The 17,837-nt window shown below is 48.1% G+C and overlaps 1 protein-coding gene across 14 annotated transcripts in view; it reads right to left on the bottom strand.

Moving 5' to 3' along the window:
* The window catches only part of MLANA (melan-A), a 50,553-nt gene extending 34,061 nt beyond the window's left edge, over nt 1-16,492 (bottom strand). The window contains exons 1-2 of one of the 14 annotated variants that reach the window (XM_053298550.1): nt 16,427-16,492; nt 12,954-13,109 (exon numbers count right to left, since the gene is read on the bottom strand). The gene's annotated coding sequence lies outside the window, so the exon portion shown is untranslated. Of the gene's footprint in view, nt 1-1,056; nt 1,208-1,809; nt 1,832-2,018; nt 2,040-8,063; nt 8,186-12,953; nt 13,110-14,404; nt 14,877-16,141; nt 16,265-16,304 lie in introns of those variants that run through there. The other 13 variants (XM_053298547.1, XM_053298546.1, XM_053298552.1 and 10 more) reach the window with 13 other exon arrangements.
* Nucleotides 16,493-17,837: the final 1,345 nt, after the last annotated feature.

Raw genomic sequence — 17,837 nt, 5'->3', positions numbered from 1 at the left:
CCCAAGCTCCTGAGGGCCTCCCAGGTCCACCTCTCCCTATTTTCTTCATTATCTCCCTCACTCAGGGGGATTATCTCACCTCACTGCCAGGAAGAGGGGTGAACACAGGCCCCCTCTCTCAGAGCTACGCCCCTGAAAGAATCTATAGTTTTAAATGTTTAAGTTTTCATTTTAGAGTTATTAATCTATATTTTAAATGGTTTTAACTGTGTTAATGTTTTAGTTATTGTTGTGTTCTAAATTGTACACCACCCGCATATTTGTATATATGCGGTATAAAAATGTGCCAAATAAATAAAAATAGAACTATACCCAGAGAGAGTAACTGTCCTCATTCAGTGCAGCAGAGCATCCTGTCCAGGGACTGTTGCTGTTGTCTCCTTTGCACTGCTTTTTAAATTGTGACCCCTTTGGGACAGGGAACCACTTTCTCATTCCTTTTGCTATGTAAACTGCTTTGAGAACTTTTTCCATCATCACCACCATCATGTTCCACAGATCCAACTTCTTATTCAATGAACACTGGCTCTTAATGTATGTATGCCATTGTCATATTTTCCCTGCAAGTAGGGGTGGGCCCAGACCGGTCTGGAGGCCATTGAAAAGGTCTCCGGACCAGTCCGGACTGGTCTGGAGCTGGGTGGTTCAGTCCGGGGCTGGGGGGTCACTTTAAGAGCGGCGGGAGGGTTTACTTACCCCTCCCGCCGCTTTCCGATGTGGCCCCCGTAATTCATAGTGTAATTGGGGTGCAGGATATCTCCCTGCCGCCCCTTCCCCGCTGCTCCTCTGGAAAGCGCTGCAAAGCCCACAGTAATGCTTTGCGCGCTCACTGAATACCTTCATGAATCGCTGCCCCACTTTTTAAATGTAATTAAAAGAAAATTGGGTTTCCAACCCAAGAAGGCAGACAAGCCAGAGAGCGCGCGAAGGGGGCGGGAAGGGCAACACGAAGGGGAGACGAGGTGGCGTGGCTGGCGGAAGAGAGGCAGGGAAAGGACACGAGGGAGAAAGGACACACGGCGGTCCTCCCGAGAGAAGCACATACAGACCGCTCACCCTCTGCAGACTGCTCACCCTCTGCTTTTAGGATTAAAAAAAGGTCCGCTTTTGAAAGCCCGGCTCCCCTCCTCGTCGTCACTTAGCAATAGCCAGCAATAGCCTGCCATCCCGCCTTCCCCCTCTCTTCAGCCCCGCCTCAGGCGCAGCTACTATAGCAGCAGGGGGACCCAGTGGAAATTTCCCTTTCCCGGCCGGGTAGACCGGGCCTCCGGCGATAGGCGTCCTTTGTGGTGCGTGCATGCGCGCGCGCGCGCAAAGCGCCTTCATTCTGCAGCAGGCCTTCGTAACGAGAGGAGCTCTGTTCGGGAGCTCCTCTCGTTTTTTAACAAAGCATTCCGGTGAGGACTCGGGCGGGCGGGCGGGCAGCTGGGAGGGAGTGAGGAAGGGCTGGCTGGCTGGCGGGCTACGGAGGCGGCAGGGGTATGGGTAGTTTTCAGAGAAATCTGCTCGCGGCGGCGGGGGGGGGCGGGGGCGGCTGGTTTCCAGCGCCTCGTTAGTCTATTAAATACGGGCGCTGGAGGGGGCAAAGAGGCGGGAGGGGTAAGCAAGCCCTCCCGCCCTTAAAGCAATACCCCCCACCTGGACCCGGACCAGCAAGCGCCGAACTGCTCCGGCAGTTCGGCCATTCTTTAGAATGGCCGCCGGACCGGTTCGGACTCACCCCTACGACAAAAAAGACCGGAAGTAGTTGCCGGTTTAGATTCAGCTTACTCGACCTACGAATTTTTAGATGTGGTTTCCTCGACTTACGAATGTTTCCAGACTTCCGTGGTGCGCTCTTCGACTTACGAAAATTTCGACCTCCGAACGTGCGTTCGGAACGGATTAATTACGTAAGTCGAGGGACCACTGTATAAGGATCACTATGTTTTTCTTTCCTTCTGCTCTTGTCTTTCAAGAAACCTGTGCTCAATCCTGGAATGAGATCTAAGTAAGATTAACAAATTAAAGGGAGGTACCTTTAATATTTCCATCGTGGGGGGCTGGCAATTTTTGTTTCTTTGTCCTAGCAGTCCTCTGTCTCAAATCTAGCAGAAGCTAATCAGATGACAAAATCTCCTGCTTTCCATTTTCCTATGGTTACAAATGGCTCACCCTGACCCCCCCCCCAGTAATGCCTGCATTTGTCTCTCTCTCTCTCTCTCTCCTTTTTTGTTTTGCTTAACACCAGTCTGTACAAGAGTTCTGGAAGAGAAAGCTTGGCTACTTTGTGGGTTTTTTTAAGGTGGTCTCAGTAAAAGGTACCTCTTCGCCCTGTTTGCAGAGGTGCACTCAGTTCCCATCTTTGCCTCAGATCCATTATATGGCCTTATGCAAGTCATTGTTTTATCAGACTCAGCTTCCCATCTGTAAAATGAAAAGTACTCTACTTTGGCTTTTGGATTACAGAAGGCATGTTACCCATCATCAACCTGCTTACTAGGAAAAACTGAACTGAATTAGTCTTATGAAAAAAGCCATCTCATCAAAAATATTTTGCTCAAGGATGGGACACCTTTTACCAGGTATTTCAGCTAATTAAAGAGATGATGCCTAGGAGAACAGAATGGCTCCAGACAGATAAAGACCAAGATTATGGTAACAAAGATGGCTACTTCTAATAATAAATAAAAAAAAATAATAAATAATAATTTACAGCGGTTGCTCGACACGTTGATTAGCCAGATCTGACATGCTGCCCTAGTGACTCAGGATCTCAACCGAACTCATTGTTTTGTTACATTCAAAGAGGCAGCATTTTGTGTCTAAGGCATAAAAAATAAATAGCTTTCACTCAGATTTCAATGAATTAATTCATGACCCAATCCATCCTAGTTTTATTAAACCCATTCACATTTTAGGGTTGCTGCCGTAATCTCACAGGACACCTTCTAATTATGTGTGCTCGCAGACAATATTATTAGCACTGCTCTGTAATAATTCTATGCGAATTAAAGCCACCAGCATGCCATCTGATTACACTTGTTCGATTTGTAATTATCTGTAATTATTCTATGCAAATAGAGCAATCGGGATTTGCTACCATTCTAAATATGCAATATTTATTTAGAAACACAAAGACAGCTCCACTCATTTGTTCCTATGTCATAGACATGGACGGTAAAAGTGCTATTTCTACACATCATGAGATTACTATACAATAAAGCCACGTGCCCAGATCAAATGCAGAATTCAGAGGACATCAGTGCGATGAAGTCAATGGGCGTAAGATATTAGTAATATCACTAAACAAATACTTGCAGGGTAAATATGACAATGGCATACATACATTAAGAGCCAGTGTTCATTGAATAAGAAGTTGGATCTGTGGAACATGATGGTGGTGATGATGGAAAAAGTTCTCAAAGCAGTTTACATAGCAAAAGGAATGAGAAAGTGGTTCCCTGTCCCAAAGGGGTCACAATTTAAAAAGCAGTGCAAAGGAGACAACAGCAACAGTCCCTGGACAGGATGCTCTGCTGCACTGAATGAGGACAGTTACTCTCTCTGGGTATAGTTCTATTTTTATTTATTTGGCACATTTTTATACCGCATATATACAAATATGCGGGTGGTGTACAATTTAGAACACAACAATAACTAAAACATTAACACAGTTAAAACCATTTAAAATATAGATTAATAACTCTAAAATGAAAACTTAAACATTTAAAACTATAGATTCTTTCAGGGGCGTAGCTCTGAGAGAGGGGGCCTGTGTTCACCCCTCTTCCTGGCAGTGAGGTGAGATAATCCCCCTGAGTGAGGGAGATAATGAAGAAAATAGGGAGAGGTGGACCTGGGAGGCCCTCAGGAGCTTGGGGGCCCGGGTGCTTTGAACCCATTCACTCAATTATAGCGACACCCCTGGATTATTTAGATCTATAGTTTTATATCATAGATTAAATATAGGAGTGCCACCATTTTAAAAGTTACCTCTATGCCCTGTTTGCAGAGGTGCACTCAGTTCCCATCAGATACTTTAGATGGCCCTGGGCAAGTCACTGTTTTATTAGCAGACTCAACTTCCTCTCTGTATAATGTAAATGTATTATATCAAGCCTCTTGTTATACCATGCATGTATATATAGATATATTGTAAGTGAAAGTTTGCCATTTCAATATCCTTTGGATCCTTGTGAAATCCATGCTGCAGAATTCTTCTAGAACCTTAATCCCTTCCACCTAATCCGGCAAGAAAGATTTGCATGTGTCTCCTCCCTCTCCACCGTCTCATGTTTCCTTGCCATAGTCACTCTGACTAAGAAAACTGATATATGGGAGCGGCATATCAGTTTAAAAAGAGGCTGAACTGACCCTATGGGTGCAGAAGCAAGAACAAAGGCCATGCCAAATACAAATTAACACCAGTGTAGTCCCTTTTATACCCAGAACCCAGTTACAATTCTCCTGGCATACATTCTGTCAGGAAAAACTGGTTTAAATCCCCAGTTTGTATCTTATTTCAGGAACTTGCGATAGTCGACTGTCAGGCTGCTCTTTCAGGAGAGCAGAGGATGCATCTCCCCATCTCCCTTGGACCACATATGATCATTCTGCAGGATGACCCCCAACTTCCAGCCAACTCATTGGTTCTACATGCTGACAACTAGCATTACAAACCATTTAATGGGTCTCTGCACTTGAGATACATGCTGAAGGTAGAAACTCTTGGTTTTTGTTACATAACTTTTTCTTTAGTGCTTGACTCCTTGACTTTGGGTGGGACCTCAGAAGCAGTGGCAACTCAAGGCCTCTGTGCCCCTTTGGCAGGGTGCCAAATGCCACCCTCCTTGTGTGCATCCTTCATTCTTGCATTTTTTAAAAGCAGGGGGTAGAAGGGCCTTTTGCCACCTTGCTGGCACCCCAGTAATCTGCTTCCTGAAGCAATTGCCTCACCTCCTGGAAGGGCCTCCCCTGCTCAGAGGAATCCCTTACTCTGTGCAAATCCTTGTTAAACCTGTACATACAAGCAGTGCAGCAATGTCCAAGCACCGCACCAATTGCCCGAGCCCTATGTGGGAGGAGGATAGGGTTGCGGCCACTGCTAGGGGGGCTGGTGGGGCAGAGGGTGGTATGGTGGTCGCAAGTGGCCTGCAGTTCAGGGTAAGGAGGAAGATGAGGAGAGTGGCGGCCGGGGCTGCTGGGGGCGGAGGGCATGGCAAGTGGGGTGGAGGGTGGGGTGGGCTGGCAGGGGCAAGCAGCTGCTGCTGTATCTCTCCCTCTCTCCCTGACCTGCCGTGGCTGCCTGTCTCTCTCTTTCTGTCTTGTTGCTGTGCCGTGGCTATAACAGCTGTGGTGGGCCAAAAATGCAGAAAGAGAGAGAGAGTTGCAGCTGTGGCCATTTGCCCCCCCCCCAGCACCGACCACCACTGCCGCCAGGGCTTACATCGCTGCGTCAAAGAGAGCCAGCATGGCGTAGTGGTTAGAGTCCTGGACTTGGACTGGGGAGACCCGAGTTCAAATCCCCATTGAGCCATGATACTAGGCCAGACGCTTCTCTCTCAGCCTAGCCTACTTCACAGGGTTGTTGTGAGAAGGAACTTAAGTACACTGCTCTGGGCTCCTTGGAAGAAGAGTGGGATATAAAATGTAAAATAAATAAATCACTGGTGGCAATTCTCACCTAGGCATTGCACCCCCACCCCCACCATTGCTCCAAGTCTTGCACCTGCCTAAGGATGGCCCTGCATAAAAGCAAACTCCATTCATCAAACTTTCAAAAGAGGGGGGAACCCAAACCACAGTTTCTTGGCTAAAAATCACTGAAAGAAAGCAAAGAATTATTATTGCTATATCGACTCCCCCCCCCCGCAATTTATTTCTTTTAAGTATGATCAATAATGTCTTTCCTTTAGGTTTTTGGAAAGCTTTTGACATAAATCATTCCGGAGGAAAAAATGCATATTAGTCACATTGATAGGAAAAGGACTGAATGCAACTTAAAAAACCAGCACTGTGCTTCAGCTATCTTAAAAGCTTTGGTATATCTATTAGATAAGGTAAAACAAATGGTGTGTGTGTGGGGGGGGATAGATATCACCTCAGCTTCATGCCTCCTCCAACGAGGGCCACCCTTCCACCAACCAACCTATATAATAGTGAAAGCTGTTGTCAGTGCTGGCTGTGGGAATAACTTGTGTTGATTGTTAGCACATGAAAAGACATGTTGAGTTTTAAATGGATTCCAGGAAAGGTGCATCCTGAAATCCAGTTGGCAGTAATTAACAGTCCTATTAGAACAAACTATAATATACATTTCTATCTCATCTGAAACTAGGTGTTTCCATCTTGGTGTGAGAGCCAGCAATGACTTAATCCTTTGCCTTTAGCCCTATTCACATGTTAATGTACAATGGCATACAGACTCTACAGTGAGCCACACACCCAAGCCGGGTGCAGGCTATTTGCGTGGTGCTTACCACTCCATTGCCACTGCTAGAACAGGCAGGGGGAGGCTCTTGGCGAATGATGCGGTACATCCGAGCAGTCCCACCCAGCTCCCAGTATTCCCAGTGGGAGTCAGGCGCACCTGCTCTGAGGCACCTCTGACTTCGCATGGAGCCTCCTCTGCCTTTGCTCACAGCAGTGACAGAGTGGGTGTGCCACACAAGCAGTGAGCTGGTTCTTCTCTGAAGACTTGCCCAGCCAGAGATCCACTCTTGCTCTCAAACCCTTTCACTCTTAAGCTGAATCACTGGACTCTGACTCCTGATCCCAGGTTGAAAGCACTCTCCTGGGGTAGGAACATAGGAAACTGCCATATACTGAGTCAGACCATAGCTCAGTATTGTCTTCACAGACTGGCAGCGGCTTCTCCAAGGTTGCAGGCAGGAATCTCTCTCAGCCCCAGCTTGGAGAAGCCAGGGAGGGAACTTGAAACCTTCTGCTCTTCCCAGAGCGGCTTCATCCCCTGAGGGGAATATCTTGCAGTGCTCACACATCAAGTCTCCCATTCAGATGCGACCAGGGCAGACCCTGCTTAGCTAAGGGGACAAGTCATGCTTGCTACCACAAGACCAGCTGGTGTGGAGTTTTTGTGGGGAAATCTGCATAAGACTAGCTTGGGCCTCCCTAGACCTGGACCCAATCACTGAAACCTGGAACAGAACTAATGGATCTGGCCATTCCCTGAGCTGGGTCTCATGATAGGTGAGACCCGGTTTGGTGAGCTGAGCGGGGAGAGCGGGCTAAGCCTGCTCTCCCCGCTCACGATCAGGGAGGGAGCCCTGGGCAGCTGGATTGGCCGCCCACACGATTGTCGGCTCCGTGACGGAGCGGGGGGCGATGCGTGAGTGTGCAGGGCATGCTGGTGAGACCCCCGGAGCCGGGAAGTGGCTTTTCGCCTCCCCTGCAGGGGTCTCCTCGTGAGTAGCCGTGGTGTGGAGCCGCTACTTAGGATCAGGAAGCACGCAAACCCGGGCTTGGGGGAGGGCTACAAAAGCGGGCTAGCTGCTTGTAAGCCACTGGGCTCGCCTGCGAGCCCGGTGGTTTACATGAGCAGCGAAAATCGGGCTAGGCTCTCCTAGCCTGATTTTCGCTGCTCATGAGAATAGCCCCTCTGGATGGGCTTCGTGTGGGCTAATACCTGTATCTGACTGCCCTGGAAGCCTTGTGCTCCCTCTGTTGGTGTGCAGAGTGCGTTAACCCCTTGAAATTGATGCCAGGCTGGCACCCTGCTGTCTCTTCTTGCCTATCAATTGGCAGCAGCGGCGGCCCAGGACCACTGTGCACCTGACCTGAGGCAGAGTGACGAATGCTGGCCCCCTGCACACACCCGCCTCCTTCTTTCCTCCCTTTTTTTTTAAGTGGGGAAGGTTAGGAATCACCTCAGCTTCCTGCCTCCAAAGAGGGCCACCCTTCCACCAGCCAGTCGATATAATATTGTAAGCTGTCCTCAGTGCTGCCTGTGCGAATAACTTATGTTGATTGTTAGCACATGAAAAGACAGGTTGAGGATTAAAGAGGGCATCTTGCTCCCTCACCGGCACCCCAGTTATCTACTGCCTGAGGTGATGCCTCACCTTGCCTCATGGAAGGGCTGCCCCTGTTTGGCAGCATCTCTGCAGCCAGGACTTTAGATCTCTCCAATGAAATCCACTCTCTTGGCTTTGCTTTCAAAACAGCAGACAAGAGGACAGGTATAAAAGCTGATCTTTACTCTCCGCCCCCCCTACCCCGGCCCACAGTCTTCACCCACCCTGAATCACCTACCAACCACTAAATTATCCACGTCTCTGCCTTCCACTCCTCCCCCACCCCGGCATCCATCTTCACTCCCTGTGTTACCCTCAATCCCCATAGAGTTGCTAAATACTATCACACCGTGCTTCTGCTTTGAAAAAATGAACTTTTTTGCTTAATTTTCAAAAGTTGTTGCCTCTGAGTAGGGATGTGCACAGAACCGGTTCGGAGGCCCTTTATGGCCCTTTATGGGCCTCCGAACGGGTTCAAAGAACCAGCGGCTCCACTGGTTCCAGCAGGAGTGCCGCTTTAAGAGCGTGGGAGGAGGCACTTACCCCTCCCGCCGCTTTCCCCCCGCCAACCTCCTTTGTTTAGAAAGCTAATCGGGGCGGCAGCGTACCTCATCCACGTCGGGGACTTCTGGCCATATCCGGCCAACAGGGGCAACGAGATGGCAAGGAGGTATGCTGCCGCCCCGATTAGCTTTCTAAACAAAGGACGCTGGTGGGAGAAAAGCAGCGGGAGGGGTAAGTGCACCCTCCCCCCCCACTCTTAAAGCGGCACCTCCATCACGGTTCCGTGCACATCCCTACCTTTGAGCCTGTCTGTTTCTCTGATTACTCAAATATGTCTTACTCTACTGTATGGACTGCAATCTATTTGTTACTTATACTTGTACATTTGGTTTTGAGAGATTCTTCCATTTTAGCCTCAAAGCATAGCCATGCACATGTGTAGGATATAAAGATCTGAGCAAGTGTAGTAACAGCCTAGCATGCAGTTTTTCAAATCTGTAGAATAACAGGAGTGAGCATCCAGCTCATTTTCCATCTACAGAAAAAACCTTCATGGGGAATCAAAGCAAAGGTGCTCAAATACCTATGGAGGAGGCCCTGCTCATATGGTCCAACTGCTCCCTTTTCAGTCAAATAGAGTAAATAAGCAGGGACTACTTGGGTGTACATGTACATAGCCTCAGTTCACACTGGTAGTTTTATATGTGGGAATGAGCCTGAGGCTGTTTCACTCCACTGGGTATAAAACCTGCATGGTGGGTGTAAGAAATTAATGTAAGAATGTACTTAAATGGTATAAGTGTTTCCCCCTGGGCTTGGCCACAAGGCGCAGCTGCTCTGAGGCACCTCTGACTTCGCATGGAGCCTCCTCTGCCTTTGCTCACAGCAGTGACAGAGTGGGTGTGCCACACAAGCAGTGAGCTAGTTCTTCTCTGAAGACTTGCCCAGCCAGAGATCCACTCTTGCTCTCAAACCCTTTCACTCTTAAGCTGAATCACTGGACTCTGACTCCTGATCCCAGGTTGAAAGCACTCTCCTGGGGTAGGAACATAGGAAACTGCCATATACTGAGTCAGACCATAGCTCAGTATTGTCTTCACAGACTGGCAGCGGCTTCTCCAAGGTTGCAGGCAGGAATCTCTCTCAGCCCTAGCTTGGAGAAGCCAGGGAGGGAACTTGAAACCTTCTGCTCTTCCCAGAGCGGCTTCATCCCCTGAGGGGAATATCTTGCAGTGCTCACACATCAAGTCTCCCATTCAGATGCGACCAGGGCAGACCCTGCTTAGCTAAGGGGACAAGTCATGCTTGCTACCACAAGACCAGCTGGTGTGAAGTTTTTGTGGGGAAATCTGCATAAGACTAGCTTGGGCCTCCCTAGACCTGGACCCAATCACTGAAACCTGGAACAGAACTAATGGATCTGGCCATTCCCTGAGCTGGGTCTCATGATAGGTGAGACCCGGTTTGGTGAGCTGAGCGGGGAGAGCGGGCTAAGCCTGCTCTCCCCGCTCACGATCAGGGAGGGAGCCCTGGGCAGCTGGATTGGCCACCCACACGATTGCCAGCTCCGTGACGGAGTGGGGGCCGATGCGCAAGTGTGCAGGGCATGCTGGTGAGACCCCCAGAGCCGGGAGGTGGATTTTCGCCTCCCCTGCAGGGGTCTCCTCGTGAGTAGCCGTGGTGTGGAGCCGCTACTTACGATCAGGAAGCACGCAAACCCGGGCTTGGGGGAGGGCTACAAAAGCGGGCTAGCTGCTTGTAAGCCACTGGGCTCGCCTGCGAGCCCGGTGGTTTACATGAGCAGCGAAAATCGGGCTAGGCTCTCCTAGCCTGATTTTCGCTGCTCATGAGAATAGCCCCTCTGGATGGGCTTCGTGTGGGCTAATACCTGTATCTGACTGCCCTGGAAGCCTTGTGCTCCCTCTGTTGGTGTGCAGAGTGCGTTAACCCCTTGAAATTGATGCCAGGCTGGCACCCTGCTGTCTCTTCTTGCCTATCAATTGGCAGCAGCGGCGGCCCAAGACCACTGTGCACCTGACCTGAGGCAGAGTGACGAATGCTGGCCCCCTGCACACACCCGCCTCCTTCTTTCCTCCCTTTTTTTTTAAGTGGGGAAGGTTAGGAATCACCTCAGCTTCCTGCCTCCAAAGAGGGCCACCCTTCCACCAGCCAGTCGATATAATATTGTAAGCTGTCCTCAGTGCTGCCTGTGCGAATAACTTATGTTGATTGTTAGCACATGAAAAGACAGGTTGAGGATTAAAGAGGGCATCTTGCTCCCTCACCGGCACCCCAGTTATCTACTGCCTGAGGTGATGCCTCACCTTGCCTCATGGAAGGGCTGCCCCTGTTTGGCAGCATCTCTGCAGCCAGGACTTTAGATCTCTCCAATGAAATCCACTCTCTTGGCTTTGCTTTCAAAACAGCAGACAAGAGGACAGGTATAAAAGCTGATCTTTACTCTCCGCCCCCCCTACCCCGGCCCACAGTCTTCACCCACCCTGAATCACCTACCAACCACTAAATTATCCACGTCTCTGCCTTCCACTCCTCCCCCACCCCGGCATCCATCTTCACTCCCTGTGTTACCCTCAATCCCCATAGAGTTGCTAAATACTATCACACCGTGCTTCTGCTTTGAAAAAATGAACTTTTTTGCTTAATTTTCAAAAGTTGTTGCCTCTGAGTAGGGATGTGCACAGAACCGGTTCGGAGGCCCTTTATGGCCCTTTATGGGCCTCCGAACGGGTTCAAAGAACCAGCGGCTCCACTGGTTCCAGCAGGAGTGCCGCTTTAAGAGCGTGGGAGGAGGCACTTACCCCTCCCGCCGCTTTCCCCCCGCCAACCTCCTTTGTTTAGAAAGCTAATCGGGGCGGCAGCGTACCTCATCCACGTCGGGGACTTCTGGCCATATCCGGCCAACAGGGGCAACGAGATGGCAAGGAGGTATGCTGCCGCCCCGATTAGCTTTCTAAACAAAGGACGCTGGTGGGAGAAAAGCAGCGGGAGGGGTAAGTGCACCCTCCCCCCCCACTCTTAAAGCGGCACCTCCATCACGGTTCCGTGCACATCCCTACCTTTGAGCCTGTTTGTTTCTCTGATTACTCAAATATGTCTTACTCTACTGTATGGACTGCAATCTATTTGTTACTTATACTTGTACATTTGGTTTTGAGAGATTCTTCCATTTTAGCCTCAAAGCATAGCCATGCACATGTGTAGGATATAAAGATCTGAGCAAGTGTAGTAACAGCCTAGCATGCAGTTTTTCAAATCTGTAGAATAACAGGAGTGAGCATCCAGCTCATTTTCCATCTACAGAAAAAACCTTCATGGGGAATCAAAGCAAAGGTGCTCAAATACCTATGGAGGAGGCCCTGCTCATATGGTCCAACTGCTCCCTTTTCAGTCAAATAGAGTAAATAAGCAGGGACTACTTGGGTGTACATGTACATAGCCTCAGTTCACACTGGTAGTTTTATATGTGGGAATGAGCCTGAGGCTGTTTCACTCCACTGGGTATAAAACCTGCATGGTGGGTGTAAGAAATTAATGTAAGAATGTACTTAAATGGTATAAGTGTTTCCCCCTGGGCTTGGCCACAAGCTCAGCAGAGACACCTAGATTCAGAAGATAGGTTCCTTTCAGGCTAGTTAATGATTCTTCTGCAAGCAAAAACATGCACACACAAACACCCTAAAAAAAGAACAAAAATTGGAGGATTTGGAATTGCTGAAGTGAGCTACAGAGCAAGGTACTGTGCTTTTTTCTGTCCCCACCTGCTTTTTCTTGTGATTTTCAGCACACTTCAGTGTGCTTAGGAACCTAATCCCCAGTCCCCAGAGGCTTAAGGTCTCTTTATTCACGGTTTCATTATCTACAGAAATAGAACACAACCCGCACAAATAAAGAAGGCCTCCTGCCTTGTATTTGCTGGATTATCAAATTAGGCTCCAGGTGCCACAAGTCACCTTAAGTGGCACAGCAGGGAAACGCTTGACTAACAAGCAGAAGGTTGCCAGTTCGAATCCCCACTGGTACTATATTGGGCAGCAGCAATATAGGAAGATGTTGAAAGGCATCATTTCATACTGCGTGGGAGGAGGCAATGATAAACCCCTCCTGTATTCTGCCAAAGAAAACCACAGGGCTCTGTGGGCGCCAGATGTCGAAATCGACTTGACGGCACACTTTTCCTTTAACCACACGTTGCCTTGGTCATACACTGCTTTCTGAGCATACACACAAAGGCTGACATCCTGACTAAATGTACTAGAGGAAGTCCTATTGAAATGTAGTAGTCCTTTAGAGCTACTCCTGAGTAACACCATTGAGTAACTCACTCTGGACATCAGACAGAGTACATTTCTCTCCTTTAAACCACAGGCTTCTGCTTAATGGTTACTATCTCTTTCAACAGGCATCGCAGCTTACTTATCACTTCTCCAGAGAGCCTTTCTTCTCCCTTTGTTCAGACTAGTGGCAATGCAAGGACTTTCTTGGCCCTCAGCCTGAATGGAGGAGGAGGGCAGAAGGGTGGCCAGCAGCTATTTCTGGCGTCACTTTCTCTGTTCCATTGCATACCCTTGCCTGCCAATGAAGAACAAGAAGTTGTGTTAATTGTCTCAGCACATGCTGACATGTTCCCATCCCCCAAAGAGCATAAATTTAGGGCACATTTGGGGTGGTCTTGAAAATGACTGGAAATCCTGCTCTCCTGTCCCCACTCGTTTGACTTGGTTCTCACTGTTTAGTTGGCTGCTGCTGTGCTGTTCTTTCTCAGTGTTCCCTTCGGCCTCTCCTCCACAGGCCAAGATGTACCTCAATTTACTTTGTTCTTGAATATAATTAAAGTTATGTCATTACTGTACCAAGAGTCACTGAGCTCCACACATCAACTGACAAAACAAATTATTATGACTGTGGTATCTTTTCCATTTGCAGACTCATATCTGACTTTTCAGGATAGAAAGAAGTGTCTCGTAAATGCTTGGGAAAAATCAAAGACTTGATTCAGCTCTCTGCAATTCCTCCAACTGCTGATACCACTTTTGGCTGAAGTGCAGCAGCTGATGTCAAACTGGAAAACTTTCCAGGGCTAGTGCATCTAGAATCTAGTGCCGGTTATTTGAGGATTGTAGCTGGATGTTGTGAGAACGCAGATCGACTGCATGGTATTGATGGCACTTTCTCTTAGCAACCTACTTGTGGGATGCTGTGGATGACATTACAATGCATCAAGCAGAAATCAATTAGGTGTTTCTGTAGCTAGGGATTGTAAATCTTCAAGCAAGTTGAAGCATTGTGGGGATTGTGGGGAAGCATTGCCTCCAGTAGAAATGTAGCAAGTGATTTGGGAGGCTGTACCTGTTAAATTTCTGCCTGCTCTCATCTCTCCCCAGCCCAGTGTCAAGCTAAAAGACTAAGGCAAAGTGCAGCAGGGGCATGGAGCCTAACTTGTAAAGCCAGCATAATGTACGAGACCAAACAAAATCTTTACCACTGTTATGGCACAGAAGTTAAGGGAGCCATTTGAATATGCAATTTCATGCTTTTTAAAAGCACGAATAAAAATGGTAAGCATCTTCGCTCTCATCTTCTGATGTCTCTGTTGCCTTTGCACTAAAGTCAGTTGTTAGAAGGGAAGTATTGGTAGGCTGTCCACTAGGTAACTTTCCATCCCCCCACCCGCTAAACACCCCTCTGGTTTTTGAAATCCCCATATGCCATTAATTTTAAATTAATCTTGCAAGCACTATCCCTTTATACTAAAATCAACTAATGTTGTTTTTACAGAGCATTGACCTAGATTTGACAGAAACTGAGCTTGACTTTCCGAATTAATCCGAACTCCTTGGCAAATTACAGATGTTTGCTACACATACACTTTACAGTTTTCCATTCATCTCCTCTTGAAGCTTTTTTAACCCATCCTCCAAGTAGTGGTGACCCTCTCAACTTGTGCAGATTCTCCTTCCACAATAGATGTAAGTCTGGCTATGTCTAAGATGGTCAAGTCTGACTGAAGTCTAAATCTGACTGTAGGTTCTGCTGATAGTGGAAGTATACAGTAAGAGTGTCGGCCAGGAAAAACAGTAGTTTGAAGTTCTCAACGCTTGTGTGTGCTGCAATGGCGACTGATGGCAACAGGGTCAGAGGGACAGAAGGTGGGATTGGCGTGGGCACAAATGGGCCACAGCTGCATCTCTCTCCCTTTCTCCTTCTACCCTCACAACCAACCTGTGTGGCTCCGGTTACAGCCAGGGCAGGTAGAAAAGAGACAGAGAGAGAGAGAGAGATCCAGCCAGGGCAGGAAAGGATGGGAGGGAGGAGGAGAGACCAGCCCGTGTGCTCCCACCAGCCCCCACTGGCATGCTAAGATGTTAGAACTGGAAGACTGGAGATGAATCCAGTCCTTTGTGTGAGAAGTGAGAATTCTAAAGCATTGCTCTTAGCACTGCAGTAACCTCTTCTGGCCACTAGGCATGATGAGATATTAATAGGTCTGTCTTGGGCGCTTTCAAGATTTAGCCGCTCAGTTAGCAGCAAAAATGCTTCCATTCAGGCAAATCGCATTCAAAACATAAATAGCAAAGCGCCCAGCAGGGGGGAGCAAGCTTGTGAAAACTAACAACCCCCCAAAAGCAGCAAGCTTTTTACACCAGACATACGTTTTATCAATAAATCGCAGTGATTAAATCTGAAACAAAGCATCTGAAATGTCAGTCTTTATTAGTACAGCCAATGGCCAGAGTTATATCTGAAATGTGAACGGCACCCTGCTGTCAGCATAGGGACTGCGGTGTCACAACACAGGAAGTGTGGATGCACACTTCAGAGATATGCTGTGACCCCATTGCAGGGTCTAATCTGGAAAAGCACCTTGGTCAGTTGGAACTGTTCAGTTGTTGTTACAGGCTAGTGCCTGTTTGAGTATGTTGTTCAATGTTTCTCTCTTAGTATATGATGTTTTAGTTTCTTAATAAATCTTTGTGTTTTTTGAACTCTATCTAATGTCTTCCGATAATCTCTTGGGCTAAGCATTTTTACCACCAAAGCATACTCTGCTGTGTGAGGACTTTCTCCTCACACCCCTCAACAGGATTATGGGCCCAGAGCTCTGAGACTGGTGAAGAAAGTATTAGCCTGAATAAGAAAACCAATTTTTCTCAAAGATGGAGATAAGACAAGTGTTACAAAGGATCGAGAAGTTACAAGGTCCAGATTTTGAGCTGTGGTCTTTCAAAATGGAGATACTTCTAAAAAAAACCCCTGAAATCAGCATAGTCTTAAACACAGAGCACCGTGTCAGAGAAGGAGAAGACAGACAAGCCTGGGATGATAAAGCCACTGGGATAAAGCCACCGAGATAACTTGTCTGCAAACCCAGGCCATAAATAATGACAGTGCACGCGTAGTTGGAAAAAACTAGGGCCACTTCATTGAATATTTACAAAACCTGCAATAAGGCATCTTAACAAAAGTGTGGGTATCCCCTATGTGGGTCAATCTCATAGGAGATACACCCACAGGAGGGTGAAGGACCGGACTTTGATTTGGCTCGGTACCCAGTCCGAACTTCTTCTCTAACACGAGGTTACCCCCGTCAAGGAGAAACATACCAGTCCACCTCAACACAGGTCATGAGGCACTGAGCGGTGTTCGCTGGCAAGAATCCGAGTGGGAAAGGATCCAGCCTGAGAGTCGCAAGATCACCAAGCCTCCCTCCGTATTCCCACTCATCATAATGGCCCTCCAGCCCAACACCAATGTACATTAACCTACCCTGACCTGCACTCATCTGCAAAGTGACTGATGAACTCCAGGGACTGCCTTAACGATATCAGTGAGTAGGCGAAAAAAGGCCCCAACATTAGCTAATCAGTTGAGAACAAAAAAATTCCTACTTGGCCCCAGTGGCGACCAGAATATCCTTCACTGAGTCCAAGGGTGGGCAGGAGGGTGCCTGCCCATAGAACAACTGAAAGACAGAGCAAAGGAGCTGACAGCTTGTGCAGCCACTCCTTGCACATGATTGGTTCGCCGGTGTCATGTGCTGGGGGACTAAAATAGCAGGTCACATGCCTGTCTCCTGGGCCGGGTCCGCAACTCCGCCCCCTGCTTATCCCATATCTCTGCTAACACAATGAAAGGGGTGGGGAGAGGGTTTATCAATGAGCCTCTCTCTCTCTCTCTCTCTCTCTCTCTCTCTCTCTCTCTCTATGTGTGTGTGTGTGTGTGTGTGTGTGTGTGTGTGTGTGTGTGTGTACATGTGTATATATATGCACATTTAGGAAATAAACAGCATGTAAATGTGAGAGACTCTGAAGAAATTGTATGAAAGAAAGTCAGCTGTCTCCAAGGTGTATCAAGTTATAAAGCTGTATAACAGGAAACTAAATGAAGGAGAGGATCTGTCTAAGCATGTATATAAGATGTTGGAGACATTACAACAGCTGCAAGCACAGGGAGTAATTTTGCCTGGATTGTTATAGTCTTCCTGAACATTTTGAACCTATTGTAAATGTATTGAAAGCCAAAGATGAAAGCAAAGCACCCAAGTTCTTAAGCCTTTGTCCATCTGAGATCCAGCAAAATGAAGCAAATCATAGCAGCAGCAAATAGCACAGTAAGCATATTAAGTGTGTGTGTGTGTGTGTGTGTGTGTGTGTATTTCTGTCTGTGTGTCTGGCTTTGCTCAAAGAAAAACAAACAGAACAATCAACCAACCAACATCAAAACCAACTAAATAACCTATGCTCCACCATGACTTCCAATGGGTGCTGTCCCAGGGCACCAGTCCATCATCTCTGGCCTGGCAGTGGTGTGCATACATGTTTGCATGCATCAGCAGCACTAATGGGCAGACTGTGACACATTCTGTTTTTGGTTGGCACGGGTGAGCTGACAGTGGTGTTGCAGTGGGGTGGCGGTGACCATGAGACTCACCCTCGACATTCAGCTCAGGGTAGCCCAGCAGGGGAAGGTTGGCCTTCAGGAAGACCACCTGCTCCACCAAACCAGCATCCAAACACAATTGATGGGGTGTAACCACATCCACCAGGGACACAGGTCAGGGGGCAGGAGAGGAGCTGTCTCGCAACCGTTACCAAGTCTGGCCAGACTTGATGATGCGTTGCTCAAAACTGGACCAGATCCATCTCTGGGTCTGCCACATCTGGCTCCTGCAGGTACTGTAGAAAACTCTGCTCAGCACCACTGCAGGGCATGGTTGGTGCCTCATGTACCCCTGGCAAGGCACCAAGGCACCCCCTTTTGAACCACAGGGTGGAACAAATGGGTGGAAGTGCCGGCTGC

Source organism: Hemicordylus capensis, chromosome 2, assembly GCF_027244095.1.
Source record: "Hemicordylus capensis ecotype Gifberg chromosome 2, rHemCap1.1.pri, whole genome shotgun sequence".
Classification (NCBI taxonomy): Eukaryota; Metazoa; Chordata; class Lepidosauria; order Squamata; family Cordylidae; genus Hemicordylus; species Hemicordylus capensis.
The sequence above is the reverse complement of the archived record's forward strand: the minus strand, read 5'-3'. Positions and strand labels throughout refer to the sequence as shown.